Source organism: Rattus norvegicus, chromosome 9 (assembly GCF_021556685.1).
Source record: "Rattus norvegicus strain SHRSP/BbbUtx chromosome 9, alternate assembly SHRSP_T2T, whole genome shotgun sequence".
Lineage (NCBI taxonomy): Eukaryota > Metazoa > Chordata > Mammalia > Rodentia > Muridae > Rattus > Rattus norvegicus.
The window spans coordinates 106,098,939-106,113,514 of record NC_141542.1 but is presented as its reverse complement, the minus strand read 5'-3'; the positions used below and the strand labels follow the sequence as shown (position 1 = coordinate 106,113,514).

The 14,576-nt window shown below is 48.6% G+C and overlaps 1 long non-coding RNA gene across 3 annotated transcripts; it reads left to right on the top strand.

The window, feature by feature from the left end:
* Positions 1-4,932: 4,932 nt before the first annotated feature.
* On the top strand, positions 4,933-11,925 carry LOC102555145 (uncharacterized). Of its 3 annotated transcripts, XR_015629221.1 has the most exons (6): positions 4,933-5,030; positions 6,106-6,188; positions 6,613-6,815; positions 9,725-9,834; positions 10,015-10,070; positions 11,442-11,658. It is a non-coding gene; the product is annotated as an uncharacterized LOC102555145 (long non-coding RNA). The 3 variants fall into 3 exon arrangements; XR_015629220.1 differs by lacking the exon at positions 9,725-9,834 and having other exon boundaries at positions 6,106-6,181; positions 11,442-11,925; XR_015629219.1 differs by lacking the exon at positions 9,725-9,834 and having other exon boundaries at positions 11,442-11,925.
* The last annotated feature ends 2,651 nt before the right edge of the window (positions 11,926-14,576 follow it).

Genomic DNA, 14,576 nt, shown 5'->3' with positions numbered 1-14,576 from the left:
TGAGCCACAGAGAAGTGATGTAATCAGAGCAAGGGGAGCAGGCATCCCTCCTCCAGGAGGAAATCAGGAGAGACAAGAATCCAGATTTCGGTCTCCTTTTCCCTTCTGACTTGGGTCAGCAGCCCTGACTGCTGAACTTAGGCAGTAGACCACAAATGTCAGTCGCCTGGCACAGAGAACAGGAGCAGGGCACTGGGGCAGAGGAGAGACAAATGCCAGGTGTTCTGTTCAACAACGCTCCCACCTACACCTGCCAGTTCTGGCTGCAGCAGCTACGACCGGTGTCCCCATCATGGGTCCAGCTTCCCCACAAGTGGCAATGGTAGTTCCTATCTACCCTTGGTTCTACCTGCACCCCTCCAAGCTGGAATGTACCCCATCAGTTGCCTCCTTCTCTGGTTTAAAGATTCTGTGGATTTAGGAATGCTGTTTTCTGCTATCTTATCCCAGGCACTTTATGGATAGGACCTTAAAAGGGGAGACTAAGGTTAAATAAGATCATCTGACGTGGCCTCATGCACGTACAGTCCAGTAGAGAGACCCAAAGAGAAATTGCTCTGTCGCCACCACCACCCTCTATCCCCAACCTGCAGACACTGAGAGCTGAGTCCCTAAGCAGCCACAGCACCCCTGTGGCTCACAGTCAGCTCCACGTGGCCAGAGGGGAGCTATGAATAGAATTTGCAGAAGAGCACATTTTCTGGCATTAGAATTCTGAAAAATCCATAAGGTAATGTACAAAAGCAAACTGAAAAAACAATCCCATGTTTCCTCTTTAGACAACTTTTAACATCCTTGGCGTTTCAATCAAGGCCTTAAAATGTAATTTCAGAAAATGCACTTCCCATGGGTGTATACTCATGGGACATGACTAAGATTTGGCCCCACAAAGTCCATAAAGGCAGGCAACGTGGTGATTATTTGAGCAGCATTGCAGAACTCCGTGAGAGCTAGGGTGGAATTGGGTTTGAGAGCCCCACATCAGACACAGCTGCTGGTGGCTTGGTTCACAGCCTGGACAAGGTTTTCTGCACAACAGATGAACGTCCAGCAGAGAAGCACTGAGCCACGGTGGCAGGTCTGCTGGGTCCTGTCTGCCACATGCACCACACACCTGTTATTTTATTAATTACCTGGACATCTGTCCCCATGAATCACAATCTCTCAGCCACTGAGTGTCCATTGTCACAGAACCAGGGAGTCGGGGCAGGTCTGCTGGGGCAAGTCCTCAGAATCTGGCTCAAGGAATCCCTTTAGTGTCTTGTTCCTACTTAGTCACCTTTTAATTCGATGCATATGCCTTGATGGCAGGTCCCCTTAGATACCCATGACGTGCATGCAAATCATGGCCCTTAGGAGTAAGTGAGTGTGCCCTTATTTGGAATAAAAGTCTTTGCCGATACAATCAAATTAGTTTGAGTCTCACATTAGGTGAAACATGCCTCAGTGGGTGGAGGGCCTGTCTTGCAAGCGTGAAGACCTGGGTTTGATCCCTCCACACCTACTTGAAATCTGAGTGTGTAGCTCACCATCACAACACTGGGAGTCAGTGACAGGTAGATGCTTTTGGCTCAATGGGCCTCCAGTCTAGTCTAGCCACACCAATGGGAGGCCCTGTCTCAAAGGAAGTAGATGGCATTCTTGTGAACGACACCCAAGGTTATCCTCTGGCTTCCCAATGCACCTGTGTGTGTGTGCACACATACATACATGTAAAAATGATGAGGACCCACTGTGCTGAGGACTGGGCTTAATCCAGGCTCTGGCATCCCTATAAAAGGAATGAAGTCACAGATTGGAGATGCCCCAGGAATGGCCAGGTGAAAGGGGAGGTAGAAAATGGGTTGTGGGACAGCTATGTGCTGGGAAGGTTGGCTAGTCACTAGCAGAATCTAAGGGGAGGGCTTCTCTGAAAACCCCAGAAGAAGGAGACCTTAGGACCCCTCATTCCTGACTTCTCCTTCCACGGACCTGCTAAAGATCTCTCTTTTGTCTTAAGCTGTCCAGCTGGCTGGCATTTGTTAGGACAGCTTGTTAGAAATGCAAATATTTTTTCTCTTTGCCAATACCTGCTATCAAGTATGAAAGAAGTTAGCATCTGCAGTGATAACGGGTAGGGTAAAAGAAACAGACACACAAACAGACCCATGCACAGACAGACACAGATGCACACATGCACAGACACAGGCACAAGCACATACATGCACTCACACACACAGAAACATGCACAGACATGCACACCCATGTACAGATACACACAGAAACATGCACAGATATGCACATCCATGTACAGACACACACAGAAACATGCACAGACACACATATGTACAGACACACTCAGAAACACACACGGATATACGCACACAGACAGACAGACAAACAGAAACACACACATTTTCCATGAACAAATGCAGAGCCTACATTAGGGCACAACGATAAAACACACTGTAAAACCCCACTTTTCTCCTGGTCAGAGGAACATGATTCAGTGAAGCAACGTTCAGTGAAGCCACTCTGTCAGGAATGGCTCTCAGTTGACATACAGCTCTCTGCACTGGAAAGAGGCTATTTGACATTAGCCAAAACCAACTTGGAGAAATTTTGACTTATTCCAGCTTTTTCTCTAAGCCTACTCTGGCTTGTGACATTTAAATGACAGCCCAAGGACTCAATCCTGCATTTACCACTGAGGATATCTACCCTGCTTGGTCAGTGTAACAGACCAATAATCTCAAGAGAAGTGTGGTTTCCTCCTGGTTAGCCTCTGCTTTGGAGTGGGGCTGTGGTTCCCAGTCAAGGTCTACAGGGGAGAGTCCTGCTCTCTGGTCCCTGACAGGAGGTTAAATGTGACAGTTTGTCAGAAAGAGAAACAGAACTAGTTTTTCATTTCTTCATTCTTGGGTGGTAGTGAGGGAGCCGCAGACCACAGGTGCTTGCACTTGGTTTCCACTTTTCCCTCAGTTGTAGACGTCCTCATTTGCAAGGCCCTGGATCAACGTTCTGCCTCGCTGAGACCATTAAGGAAAAGTAGGCACCTGGACAGTGAGAAACAGCGTCCTTCCAACACGAGAACCTCGGGTCATCTCCTTTATGTTGCTTTGATCTTCTGCAAGGTTCCACAGGGTAAGCTCCCTTAGCACAAGTCAGTGCTAATTTTAATTATATTTTATTTTTCCTATGTGGATTCCCAACACTAGATTCATAGCTGGCAAGCAGTTTTGGCATGGATAGTAAAAAAAAAAATCAACGTAGATGCAAGACAGACAGAGAAGTAAGGCAGCTCTGAGCCGTTTCAAATTGTCAGCATGTGTGTAGGCTTGTGTGTATGTGTGTGTGCAGGTGCACATGTGTGTGAGCATGCACAGGCTTGACAGTGACAATGGACATCTTCCTGGAGCTCCCCTGTATTTATTGAGGCAGGGTCTCCTACCAAATTCAGAGCTTGCTGATTCTGATTAGTTTAGCTACTCGGCTACCCCCAGAGACCTCCCATCTTGCTTCAGGCATTCTGGGATTTTAGGAAGACTACCATGGCTGCCTAGAGACCATGATGATGCTAGGGATCTGAACTTTGGTCCTCATGGTGGCACAGTAAGTGCTTTATCCATCGAGCCATCTCCCCAGTTCCCAAATGTAGATTTTTAATTGTAATTCACGATCAGAAAAGCTCGCCACAAATGCAGGAACTCGGCATCCACAGGGTTGGTAATTATGGAATAAATACAGACTCTGGGAATTCTGTCCTAGATGGCTAACCACTCAGTCTGGCCTGACAAACTCACATCGCACAGTCATCCCACCCAGGCCTTTTCCCTGGATCAGTGGCTTCTCAACAAGAGTCTTGCTTGTGTCTGGGGCTGGTATCAAACACAGGTGACTTAGGGGAATGAGATTGACTGAGGCACCCGTGGGCCACAGTGACTCCACAGGGATCCTCAGATCCTCAGTGGAAGGAGGTCTGCTGCCCAGTGTTCATGTTCTATCCCTCAGGAGGAAGCTCCTCTGAGAACGGAGGTGACGAGCAGGTCCTGAGATCCCCTAACCCTAAGCTTGTTTTAAAACCAAACATCTTAGTTTTTGAAGCTCTAGAGCAAACGGGAGGGCATGCCAAGCTCTATGCCCTTGATGGCCTTTGAAGACTTAGACTCTTCTGTTAGGAGGCTGCTCAACGAGTGTCACAGAAGAACTAAGTCAGCACCAGTTCTTGGTGGGTGGAGGCAACAGGGCATGGCTACCCAAAACTGTAGATTTTTAATCATTTATCATTCTGAATTTGTAGGATTTTCCTTTAGAGCTCAGAATCCAGTGATCAGTGATCCTTGGGAAGGATGCCGAGACAAGCAGCAGCACCGTGATGCTTCATCAGCACAGAGTACAGCAAAAGCATTGCCTGGACATGGCCGCTTTGAAAGCCTGACAAGAAGCTAGCTACAGTCATGGTCAAGGTCACCGTGACGTAGTCAATCTCCTGCATATGCATTTCCTAACTCTCATTACTGGACTCCATACTTGGCTTTTACCTTTGACCCCGTCCACCCCTGAGTAACACCTGGTGTCCTCAGTTCCTATATTGTGATAACCCCAGCCACCCTCTCCTGTGACAAACAACAAAGGGGAAGGATGTTTTCTTGACGGCTAAAGCAAGTTAGTTTGTGGTTTAATTCCTAATAGTGGTATGAAGGATTGTTTTCTCGTGTTCAGCTGAAATCATCTGCTGTCTCTCATATGAACGGCAGAATGCTCGAGGGCTGGGGCGATGGATGGGAGAATCTGAACTAAAGCCAAACGCTGTTCTCCAGCCCAAGCCCCGTGCGAGCAGGGCGAGGTCTGGTTAACATCCCAGTGCACACCCATTTGTAATGTGAAGTCAGCGACACCGCACTCCGTGGCCTCTGATGCCTGCAATTTAATAAAGTGAGAACTCAACACAAGGGTTGGGTCCTGAAGCAGTGACATTCTCTCTCTGTTGGATCACATTTCCCAGCGTGCGTGTGAGCGTGGAGAAGATGGAGACAGGACTCGGGAGGCAGGTAAGGACCTCCTCTGTGGGTCAGAGTCCCTCCATTCAAAGGAGACCTACAGCTTGGCAGAGTGACCCCACAATGCCTCCACTCCTTAGACCCTTCCAACCTCTCCATCTGCCTTGATGTCAAGGGTCTGGCTTCTTAGGGACGCTCACATTCTAGCGTCCTGTTTTGTTTTAATTTTAAGAGGTTTTACATTTAACTTTTTTTAAAGGTTTTTATCTCCATTTTAAAAAGTAAGCTAATTTGTAAAGCTTTTCGGGGAAGGAAGAAACAGAGGAATGGAGAGAAGGAGGAAGAGAAAGGAAAGGAAACAAACGTTACCTGTACAGTCTAGCCCAGAATATTTCATGTCTGACTTACCAGTGGGTGTTAGGTGCAGGATTTTAAAGGCACAGTTGTGGCCGTGGGGTATACACAGTCCTGCAGCACTCATGTCATATCACATCATGAGGGGAACAGGTAGACATGTTGGTGGTGCATCTGCTGTGTGCAGGGACAAGCCCAGTCTCCATCTGCAGAGAACAGTAAGTAACATTGAGGGTGGAAATCCTGGCTCAATGGGTAGAGAATGCTTGCCTAGCATCCACAAAACACTAGGCTCAGTCCCCAGCACCCGATATACTGTGTGTGGTGTACACACCAGGCACCAGGAAGTTAGAGGCAGGAAGAACATTTTCAGCTATACAGCAAGTTCTAAGCAGCCTGGGCTACATGAAATCTTGTCTAAACAAGAAAGGAAGGAAGGAAGGAAGGAAGGAAGGAAGGAAGGAAGGAAGGAAGGAAGGAAATAATTGAATTTATAGAATTGGTTTTCAATCTGTAGGCTGATACTATTGGGAAACATTATTTCCAATGGGCTGAGGAACTGAGACTCAGTAACAAAATTACAGTTATAAAGTAGCAATGAAAATAACTTTATGGTTAGGAGTTCCTAAGGCCATTGGAAATAATGTGTTTTCCCATGGTAACAATCCACAGGTTGAGAACCACTGATCTATAGAATTAAAAAAAAACAGGAAGAGGCAAAGTTACATATTTAGCAAAGCATCTGACAGTCTCTCTGTGTGTACTTTTCTAGAAGAATACAAACATGAAGCCTGAAATGGAAAATTAAAGAGGAGATTAAACTCCGCCGTCTAACCCAGCTACGAAAGGTTCCAAGTAACTGCTCTTGAGCCCTGTCCCCAGTACCTGTCTGTCTGGTCCAATCCTGGTTCCCCCACCCCCCACCCATCCTCCATCCCGGCTTCTGGCCCTGGATGTTGTCCTTGTGGTGTGTTCTTCCTAAGATCCAAGCTAGCTGGCTCTGTGTCTCTAGTGAGTCTCTGGGCCCCGCTTCTTGGCTGTTTAACCTCTGGCTCTAGGGACTATTTCTGACCTATGTGATTTGTACCAGTGTCTGGACCAACAGGAGACTTGAGTCTTTTGGTCTCGGGAGCCACCCACATACCTGCCCATTTAACGGGACTCACCTGGATATCTGGGCCTTCCCTCAGTGCCATGTGGCCCCAGACCATCCCTGGCCATGCTAGCATAATCTTTAGCTACTACCTGGTCTTCTGTCATTTGCTTTGATTCTCTCTAGGCCTGCCTTTTCGCAGACAGCTCATTCAAACAGAATCTAGAACATTCCTGAGGTACCCCAGTGGTCTTGATCACTTCATGGTGACCAGGAATGCTAAGAGGATGTGATATGAAATACTGAGGTATACTGCAGCAGCGGCAGGAGTAAGAGGGTAGCTGGTGGGTCCATGCCCAAGTGTCTTGAGAAATCACGCCATGCAACAGGTATAGTATTAAAGGAGGTTTATTGTGGGATGGGAGGGGAGCAGGGACCTGGAAAAGGGATAGAGTCAGAGAAAGAGCAGGGAGTGGGGGCAGTGAAGGAGAGGGAGGGAGGGAGGGAGGGAGGGAGGGAGGGAGGGAGGGAGAGAGAGAGAGAGAGAGAGAGAGAGAGAGAGAGAGAGAGAGAGAGAGAGAATATCTGGTTGGGAAACTGGGAACGGGGAGTGGGGGAGGAGGAGGAGGGGGAGGAGGAGGAGGAAGAGGAAGAGGAGGAGGAGGACTAGAAGGAAGAGGAGGAGTGGGGACGATGACTATGACAACTATGACGACAACAAGGAAAGGTGCTGCACCTGGTCTGTGCATCTGGTGGCGGTGCAGGTGGTAATGGCCACAGTGGTAAAGCAAGCTACTGCTAGGCAGCTGTTGGGTGGAGCCTAGCAGAATTGTCTGTAACCCAATAGGATTTTCTTCAAAATGCCCCGCCCCCTCGTATCCCCCTCCATGAGCCAACAGAGTCCTGGAAGCCAACAAGATCTTCACAGGTTCCCATCACCTCCTGGCAGATTCCAGAGAAAGTTTGGGCTGGCTTTTAGAGAAAAAGCTGATTCATTCCGTGGTTTTGGCACAATTTCTCAAACGCCCTTTTATTGGAACCGCCCTTAGAAACAAAAGCAGTGCGTGCCAAGTTGCGTGTGCAGCAGGGCTCTGCACACGTGCCTCCCACAGGTTCTAACAGAACAGCCTTTTATCTGAGGTGTGCTTTTGAGCCCCGCTTTGGGTGGGCATTCTGCAGAGGTAGGCGGCTTCTCCTCCAATGTCTGCCAAGGATAAGAGGCACATGGGCTGGTGACTCCAGAGAGAGGACTCGGGAGGCCTTTGTAAGGCTCCTGGCAAGGCGGGTGGTGAGGGAAGCCTCCCATGTTGCAGGGAGATGCCTGTGTCCAACCGTAAAGAGGGCAGATCCTGTGGCGAGTGGGATGCCAGCAATCCCTCCAAACTCTGGGACTCTGCCCAAGCCCCGAGTGATGGAGCCCAAGGGGAAGGGAAAGTCAGAGAGACTAAAAGCTTTGCTCTGCTCACCTTGGAGTAACAGAGGGACAGGAGCAGAGCAAGAGACCACTTCAGCAGAGGGGCCAGGCTAAAGTGAATACATCTCTAATCGGAGCACTCAGGGGGTTGCCAAAGGGCCACTGGCTGTGCTAGGCTAGACAGGACTACTCAGAAAATCTTGTTTCAAAACAAACAAGAAAACAGGGTTAAAAGAAATGATTGACTGAGGCCTGGCTGGGTGAGTAGAGTGTTTGCTATACAAGCATGAAGACCCGAGTTCAGATCCTACTCACTCAAGTAAGAAGCTGTATGATGATATGGGAGTGGAGGAGAGAAAAGGGCCCTGGGACTGTCCATCCAGTCTAGCTAAATTGTTGACACCTGACATTGACCTCTGGGCTCCACACCTACATATGCTTGTGTGCACACAGTCACACACACGTGCATACATGCACGTACCACACAGGTACACACAAAGACAATGAAGTTTTGAGTCTCAGTGAAGTTACAACAGGAACTACATGCTTAGGAGAGCAGGGGGCCTGGAAGATGTGCCAGGTTCAAAGCATGTTCCCAGTTTAAAAAAAATACTTCCCCACTCTAAGACTCCCTACAGGAGACTAGGGCTCTAGCTTGGCTTGTAAACCACTTACCTAGCAGTCATGAGGCCCTGCGTTTTATTCCCAGAGCCATATAAAGGGGGGATGGCAGTGCACACCTATATACAATCCTAGCAGTGAGGAGGAAGAGGCAGGAGGATCAGAAATTCATGTTTATTCTCAGCTATAGTGAGTACAGGGCAAGCCTGGGTTACATGAGACCCTATCTCAAAACAAAACCAAAAACATCCTTCCCACTTGGACCAGTTTGTGTTTGGCATACTTGGGGGTAGGGAGCTGGTGGGAAGGGAGGATATTCCAGATGTTTTTTTCTGGGAGCTTTGAGGTGGCACTAGAAATTTCTGTGCTTTCCTTACCACTGGATGGCTAACAGCGAGCCTGTTTCCCCCTTCCCAAACACTAGCCTATTTCCAAAATTCACCCTTCCTGATTCTCAGTCACTGCATGCACTGCCGCTTGCATGGGCCTCAGCCTGAAAACCTAACTCCCAACCCCCACTCATATTTACTTTCTCACGCCTTGGTGCAACTGCTCAGGGCAGGAGCTTTGGTCCTCGGCCCTTATGCCCTGTCCCATGGCAGGCCTGTTGATTTTGACTAAATTATGACTGCTGTGATTCGTCTGGTCATTTCAAAAACTCATTAAAACCCAGTTTGTCTAAGTTTGAGTTGTAACACGATCCAGTTGCTTTGTTGAACTTATTTTTCCTGGGGTAGGGGTGTTGGGAAGAGTAAACTGTGACCGGATGATTAATTGCTGGAAGTGATTGGGAGTTTATTTCCCACCTCCAACATTTCTCTTCTTCACGTTAAGAGACCAAATCCAAGCCAGCGTTTCAAAAAGGGGGGACTATTCCTATGTGATATGGAGATTCTTCCACAGGCCCAGGAGGGCTGTACCCAGAGATCTGGCAATCAGGACTGATGGGGACCCTCCTCCTGGGACACATGAGTTTCTCAGCAGCTCCTTCAGGATAGTGTGTCACCAGTGTGACACCCAGAGAGGTGCCCTTAGACGGCCCTGTCTCCTTTGCTAAAACCATACAAGACAATCAACAGATATGACAAAAGCCTAGGCCACATGCCACCCCTCCTGCTGTTCTCCCTAGCACAGTTACCTATCAGGAACAGCCTGCTTCTCAGTCAAATGACTCCCAGACCTGCTTGCTAGGGAGTGTCTCAGGACAAGCTCTGGCCTTCCAGCCTGACATCCACTCTGCCTGGCCCATTTTGGTTCTCACAGTCCTCACTTTTTGGATTCATGAAGATATAAAATATGAGGCCTACACACAGGAACTTTTCAATCCAATTGAGCCCAGGGATTACTGCTCCTCAGCCCTTCAGTTCTAAAGGGTAGGTGGAGAGATCAGTCCTTCCTAGTCCCCAGGGAAGGGCTTCATTGTGTTCAGTTGTGCCGAGGAATGGAGGTCATTGCAGGAGACTAAGCATAGGCTGGCATGGGATCCAGCCCCATTCATGACTTCAGACCCACCTGTGGTTGTCACGCTAAACTCTCATTCTTTCTCCCACCAGCGTGTCCCACCATCCATGTAGCCTACAAGAAAAGGGACAGGATACCTGCCCATACAGTAAGTCTCTCTTTGGTTCTTTTGGACTTCTGCTCTTGGTGACTGAAGAAGGTGACAGTCCAGAACAGGAGATGGATGGTCTCTGTCTCTGTACCTGGCTCTCATGAAGACTTTCAACACAGCAGTGACTAGCGCGTGGTACCCATCATGTAAAGAGCTTGAAAGATAGAGTGTCTCTGTTCTCTCTTCCTCCTCTGTAGAGTGAGTATCTTATGTCTGTATGGATGGTGCACCTGTCAATAATAAATCTGATAGTCTATGGCTTAGGCAGGAAATAGGAGGTGGGACTTCCTGGAGGCAGAAACGAATTCTGGGATAGAGCCAGCCAAGGGAGATTTGCCTGGGAAGATGTAAGGAGATAGACACATTGTATCTGAGCACAGATAACCAGCCACATGGCAGAATGTAGACTAGACTACATGGGTTAATAACGTTATGAGCTAGTCAGAGAAGAACCTAGCTATATGGACAAGGTATTTGTGTGTGTGTGTGTGTGTGTGTGTGTGTGTGTGTGTGTGTGTGTGTATACATACATACATACATACATACATACATACATACATACATACATACTTTGAGTCTGGGTCTAATTTCTAGGAACCTGGGGCTGGGAGGAAGAATCAGGCCTAACCTCTAGACTACTCAGGCTCTCGCCTCCACTTCCTGGATAGCAGTATCTCTCAGAGTGAGCCTCAGGTCCCACCCACCTGCGTCTCCACCCACTCTCACCCTCTGAGCCTCCAACCCAGGCGTCCATCAGCCGCTCATCACCTGCCCCGCCCCGCTGTCATCCTCCTCCAGACCGCAGCACTTCTATCACTCAGGACGCTTCGTCTTACCACCTCCAACCAGCACAGATCTGTAACCCACCCCCATCTGTCCCTATGACCTCTGCCTTAGGCTGAATCCTTCCATCATTCCCACTGGATGGCCATCAGGTCTACATCCACTGAGGACGGGTACACTCCCCATAGTGTAGCACACACAGAAACACCAGCCACCTTCCTGTTTTCAGATTAGCCTTCAAAGGCTAACTGGTTCCTGATTGAAATCCTCAACGTTTCCACAGTGTGCTGTACAATCCACACTGTTGAGAGCCTCTCCTGTCCACAAACCATGCACCAGCCAATGCAGCACACAAAAGAAAGTGCAATTGCCTCTGTGAAGAAGGCGAGGCTTTCATGTGACTGCAGCACTCCCAGTACTGCAGCACGGGGCTCAGGGCTGCTAGCTCTTCCACAGTTCTGTTGAGTTTTGTGTATGTTTCATCCAGCCCTTTCCTTCCCTCCTCTGTGTATTAATGTCGTCTCTGCATCCACTGAACAGAGTTCTAATCTGTCCTTTGAACTCTTTGTCTGGCATTTCTTTGAGGCCTTTCATTAGGAGCGTGTGCTGGCTAGTCTCATCAACCTGACACCAGCTAGAATCGTCTGGCTAGAGAGAACGTCAATCATCAATCAAGAACGTGCCACATGGGTTTGCAGATAAGCTAATCTGGAGGGGCCATTTCCTCAATTGTAAATCCTTCTTCTCAGATAACACTGGCTCATGTCACGATCACAAAAAATAAAACCCAATCAGGACAGAACCCCTTCACTAAATTTGTGCCTCAAAATAATTGTCCCCAATGTAGCATGACCTTTGTGGGGTCATGACCACAAAGATCCTAGAGAGCAGTCTCTTGTCTCTTTCAAACTCCATCAACACCTGACCTTTCCCAACCTTTCTGAGCTCTTTCACCCTTCCTGCCCCAAGATGACAATGGAGAGATGCGTCCCATGATGCAACAGTCTGTGTGCCTTGACCTTGGACTTCTAGCAAGTGTCTGTAAGAAATAAACACTTCTTGTTCCCAAGCCAGCCATCTGTGGGGTTCTAGGGGGACAAAGATACCCCTGCTGCAATTTTCTCTTCTTGGTGTCTGCTCCCAGCCCAGCCCCTCTGACCCACATAAGGGTCTGACTGGATAAACTCACCCAGTCGACATGAGGCCATGACCTGCTCGGAGCACCGGTCAGACATGATGGGAGTTGTAGAAACATTCCATATTCTGTTACACATTTCGCCAGACTCCAGGCCAGGTACAGCCCATGGATTGGACAGTTGTTGGCACCTTCCAGAGAAGGTGGAAGCTCTTGAGTGGATAGTTAATGCTGCCCTGTGTGCATGGAGTCCTCTGCTTTGAACCCTAACCCCTGATCAGATGCCCTATCTTGAAGTCGTTTGTACACCCAGAAAGAGACACTGCCAGTATCCGCAAGGCACACTGGTGAACTTGGCACAGCCCTGGAGCTGGAGTCCCTTAACAAAAGGGACAAGAAAATCGAAAGCACAGTAGTGTCCTTTGTTCCCATGGGTGCAGTCAACCATGGGTGTGACTTCCTGACTGCATAGGGTCCCTAAGGCTACTCCATGCTGGTGACATAGGTTTCGGATCAGGAGATGGTTGACTCCATTCTCATTCACACTCCTCCCGAAGGCACCTCAACAGGCTTCTAGTTCACCTCTGTGGCTCACTGTTTGTTTTAAAGTTTCTCCCGATGCCTACTGATAATGTGAGTTTTCACACGTCCGTTCTCAAGTTTCGTTATTTACAGCTAGCCCTCGGCTGTGATGTTTACTCCGGTAAATCTTCCTGTCTTCTTGTGTACACTGCCAAATCCCTCCACCCCCAAATAATCCAAGCCCAAAGGGTGCATCAGAATTTAATAACCGTGGTTATAAATCAAAGCGAAGGTTTTATCCTTTCATTTCACATTCGACAACACAGCTAAATGAGCAGCCCAGTGCGCACAGGACCCATCAAGCAGGGGGAAAGCCTTCCTTAATCAAAGGCGTATTTCATTTCTGAAAAATTCATCAGAATGAGTTTGGAGCGACTGCGCCTCCTGAACCTAGCGGCTGCACATCTGGAAACACACTCCCTGCTCCCTCCCACCCTCCCCCTATCATTATATTCAGGAATACAAGTGGGTTTGATTTGTATGCATGAAGCAGCCCCTTCATCTCTTATCTCCTGTGCTATGTGAATGAATTCTTGTGATCCAAGGCTACAATTACTCGTTGTGGATTAAGAACGCTGCAGTGTGCAGATGGTCCGTGTGCCCCAGGATCTTCTGGAAACCAAGCAGAACACGCACTGGAAATGTATCACATAGCCCCTGTGTCTTCCCTGGTCCTGCCTGCTGCCCACGGGTAGGGCTTTCCAGAGCCACTGAATTCAGCAGTCCCAGGGATATCACTGATGCCAGTCCTCCTTGGTCATTCTCCATCCAGAGCCACAGCTGAAGTACTGTCTAGTTCTGGAAGCCCTCTTAGCCGGAGTCCCTCCCTCCACTCTAACCAACACTGTACTTCTGGTGATATGAGCCCTCTGCCTGTTTTAGTCCTCTTATGCCCATAGTAAGTGCAGCTCCTGACCAAGGAAAGATCTCATCACTTGTAATGGGTTTGTCCCTCCTATTCACAATGTCCAACCTGCACAAGACAAAGGGTGAGTTTGAGTTGTTTGGGATTCTTTACCGCCCTTCAAGGGCAGGGTGTAGGTATCCACAGTGGCTGTCCTTGGTGGACAGCATATATGTCCACTACAGTGAGCTTCCACCGGGCTGCTGAGTGCCTAAGATATGTTCATGATTGAATCCATTCCACCAGAGCCAGGGGGATCCCTTACACCCTCAGATCTCAGTTTCCTATTATAAACAGTAATGTTTTTTAGTATGTTTAAGTCGCACCAGCTGCTGTGAGAAAAGACGGCAATACACACACGCCGATAGTAGCCTAATTCTAGGAGTTGTTAATTCTAAGCCCAGTGGGTCAGCCAGGCCATTCTTCCACCCAAGCCAAGGGCCCCTCCATTTCCTCTTACAGCCCCTGCATACTCCTGGGCATGGGACAGCATAACTCTGGATCTTCCCATGGGATTCTTTCCCTCTGTGCTGCCCAGAGCCCACTCTCTGAGGGACTACCTGACTCTAACCTTCCCCTTTCACAAGCACCAGCCATATTGCATTAGGGTCTGCCAGACTGACTTCGTTTTGACTTGGTTATATTTTCAGGGGTCACTCTGTGAAGTAATGGGGGGAATCAATACTTCCAACAATGTTTTGGGGGAAACCAGGCACCCACTAACTTAGTGTGCAGGTGGTATGAGAACTCAGCCGCAGGGGTAGCCCCAGATTGAACACAATGGCCATAGGATGTTCTCTCCACATCCTTCCACAACCCAGAACAGTCAGTCTGGGGTCAGCACTGAGGACGTCCTGTGGCCACGAGGAGCCGAAAGCAGTGGGGGACCACCGTGCCACTAAATTTGTGGGGACTTAATCAGCAGGTCCCTCAGCCAGACATGCAAGCTCAGCTCCTGCGCCCTCCTCACTGCCTGCACAGCTGCCCTACAAAGGCCTATTATGATATGAATTAATGTGAGAATCTGAATTGGGCACAAAACCCACTCTCTTCAGAAATCATGAGCTATTCTCCTTCCTGAAAGGAGCGAGATTGTGCT